A 3,247-nucleotide genomic window follows, 5' to 3' on the forward strand; every position below is an offset into this window, starting at 1 on the left:
TCCCTGGTTGATCCTGCCAGTAGTTATATGCTTGTCTCAAAGATTAAGCCATGCATGTCTCAGTGCAAGCCGTATTAAGGCGATACCGCGAATGGCTCAATATATCAGTTTTGGTTCCTTAGATCTTACTCAGTTACTTGGATAACTGTGGTAATTCTAGAGCTAATACATGCAATCAGAACTCTGACCAGTGATGGGATGAGTGCTTTTATTAGATCAAAACCAATCGGCGGAGGGCCATGCGTCCGAAGTCGTTAATTTTGATGAATCTGGATAACTTTTGCCGATCGCACGGTCCAGTACCGGCGACGCATCTTTCAAATGTCTGCCTTATCAACTTTCGATGGTAGTTTCTGCGACTACCATGGTTGTCACGGGTAACGGGGAATCAGGGTTCGATTCCGGAGAGGGAGCCTGAGAAACGGCTACCACATCCAAGGAAGGCAGCAGGCGCGCAAATTACCCACTCCCGGCACGGGGAGGTAGTGACGAAAAATAACGATACGGGACTCTTACGAGGCCTCGTAATCGGAATGAGTACACTTTAAATATTTTAACGAGGAACAATTGGAGGGCAAGTCTGGTGCCAGCAGCCGCGGTAATTCCAGCTCCAATAGCGTATACTAAAATTGTTGCGGTTAAAAAGCTCGTAGTTGCATTTGTGCGCCGCGCTGTCGGTGCACCGCATCCGCGGTGATACTGACACGTCTGCGGAGCATATCGTCGGTGAGCCGGCGGTAAAACGCCGGTTCAATATCAAAATCCTATCGCGGTGCTCTTCGGTGAGTGTCGAGGTGGGCCGACAATTTTACTTTGAACAAATTAGAGTGCTCAAAGCGGGCTCAAAATGCCGCTTGAATATTTCGTGCATGGAATAATAGAATATGATCTCGGTTCTATTTTGTTGGTTTTCAGAACTCCGAGGTAATGATTAATAGGGATAACTGGGGGCATTCGTATTGCGACGTTAGAGGTGAAATTCTTGGATCGTCGCAAGACGAACATCAGCGAAAGCATTTGCCAAAGGTGTTTTCATCAATCAAGAACGAAAGTTAGAGGTTCGAAGGCGATTAGATACCGCCCTAGTTCTAACCGTAAATATGTCATCTAGCGATCCGCCGACGTTACTACAATGGCTCGGCGGGCAGCTTCCGGGAAACCAAAGATTTTGGACTCCGGGGGGAGTATGGTTGCAAAGCTGAAACTTAAAGGAATTGACGGAAGGGCACCACCAGGAGTGGAGCCTGCGGCTTAATTTGACTCAACACGGGAAATCTCACCAGGCCCGGACACCGGAAGGATTGACAGATTAACAGCTCTTTCTTGATTCGGTGGGTGGTGGTGCATGGCCGTTCTTAGTTGGTGGAGCGATTTGTCTGGTTAATTCCGGTAACGAACGAGACTCTAGCCTGCTAAATAGGCGTCGTCATTCAAGGTGTGCGCGACTCTCGGGGAGCGCAACTCACTGGCGACGTATTAAAATTCTTCTTAGAGGGACCGGCGGCTTCGAGCCGCACGAGATTGAGCAATAACAGGTCTGTGATGCCCTTAGATGTCCTGGGCCGCACGCGCGCTACACTGAAGGAATCAACATGTTCTCCCTGGCCTAGAGGCCCGGGCAACCCGTTGAAACTCCTTCGTGCTGGGGATTGGGGTTTGCAATTATCCCCCATAAACGAGGAATTCCTAGTAAGCGCGAGTCATAAGCTCGCGTTGATTACGTCCCTGCCCTTTGTACACACCGCCCGTCGCTACTACCGATTGAATGATTTAGTGAGGTCTTCGGACCGACACGCGGTGGCCTCACGGCCGTCGGCGTTGCTGGGAAGTTGACCAAACTTGATCATTTAGAGGAAGTAAAAGTCGTAACAAGGTTTCCGTAGGGGAACCTGCGGAAGGATCATTAACGTTGGTTTTTTCTTTTTGTTTTGTTGTTGTCAAAGACTCGCAAAAAAAGAAAAAAATACAAAAACACGTGAATGATACGAATCAAAATCGAATCCGAGACGGTTGACTCTCTCTCGTCGATTCGCGACGTGTGCGTTGCGACACGCTTTGATTAGCGTTCGCTATCGCCTATTGATACTTTGAAATAATATTTTAATTTTTGTGTACAACCACGCAAATAAAAGAGATTTTCTTTCTTTTCATTTGTCGTACACGTTAATGATAAGTATTATTTTCAAATTTTTTTGTTTAATTTTTTCGCACCTTTTATATTTTCTCATACAAAAACACACACAAAAACAAAACGATTACCCTGAACGGTGGATCACTTGGCTCGCGGGTCGATGAAGAACGCAGTTAACTGCGCGTCATAGTGTGAACTGCAGGACACATTTGAACATCGACATTTCGAACGCACATTGCGGTCCGTGGAGAAATATCCAGGACCACTCCTGTCTGAGGGCCGGCTGCATAAAAACAAAAAGCCACACTGTTCGCGTGACGAGCGGCGATCGCTGCGACTCCGGTCGTAGCGCCGCATCTCTGTCGCGCGTGCAATTGACGGTTTCGCTAGGCCGCCGAGCGGCCGAACGATCCGTTCGAATATATGTTCGATTACGACTCGTCATCCGTATTGGCCGTGTTAAGCCACGTCTATACGATACTTTTGTCGCACAAATAAATTCTCCCCGCCGCACCGTGTCTCCCGCGGCACGGGTGCGCGTCGAGTCTTTACGCAACGACAACGACAACGACGACAACGACGTTCGCGTTTACGCGTCGCGCGTGTTTGCTCGCATCGTCCCGGTCCCGCATGGCGATCGCGCGACGGTCGGCGCCGGTGCGCGCGTCGACGTGTCTCGACGCTGTCGTTGAAAGTTGTCGCGTTCGGCTCAGTTTCTCTTACTCTCGCGAGAGGAAGCGAAACGCGCGCGCCCGCTGCTCTAGCGGTTGCGCCCAGTGTGTGCGTGCGGTGTTTGTGCAATTGTAGTGTGTACGAAATTATTGTGACGTGTGTTCTTAAAACGGACGGAACGATGCCGTCGTTAACGAACAACAACAGAAGAACCGCTTGGTGGTGTGCGATTGATTGATTTCGCGCAACGCGACATCTATGTGTCGCCACCACCACGCTGTTCGCAAGGTGCCGCGCCGCTTTCGTGCGAGCGCATATAATGTAGGCGGACTCGACGTCCGGAGGGCGCGTGGCGTCGTCGACGCGCTTGTAAAAATAGCGTGTCGCGTACGCCCGTTGCGCCGACGGATATCGCGTCTGCCTCACACCTTTTTATCGTTGGCC

General features: G+C 50.1%; 2 non-coding genes across 2 annotated transcripts; both read left to right on the plus strand.

Annotated features, from left to right (window-relative positions):
* Positions 1-1,906, plus strand: LOC123719536. Its single transcript, XR_006755596.1, has one exon. It is a non-coding gene; the product is annotated as a small subunit ribosomal RNA (ribosomal RNA).
* A 350-nt stretch (positions 1,907-2,256) lies between these two features.
* On the plus strand, positions 2,257-2,413 carry LOC123719534. The gene has a single exon (XR_006755594.1). It is a non-coding gene; the product is annotated as a 5.8S ribosomal RNA (ribosomal RNA).
* Positions 2,414-3,247: the final 834 nt, after the last annotated feature.

The sequence above is a fragment of the Pieris brassicae genome, unplaced genomic scaffold (assembly GCF_905147105.1).
Source record: "Pieris brassicae unplaced genomic scaffold, ilPieBrab1.1, whole genome shotgun sequence".
NCBI lineage: Eukaryota > Metazoa > Arthropoda > Insecta > Lepidoptera > Pieridae > Pieris > Pieris brassicae.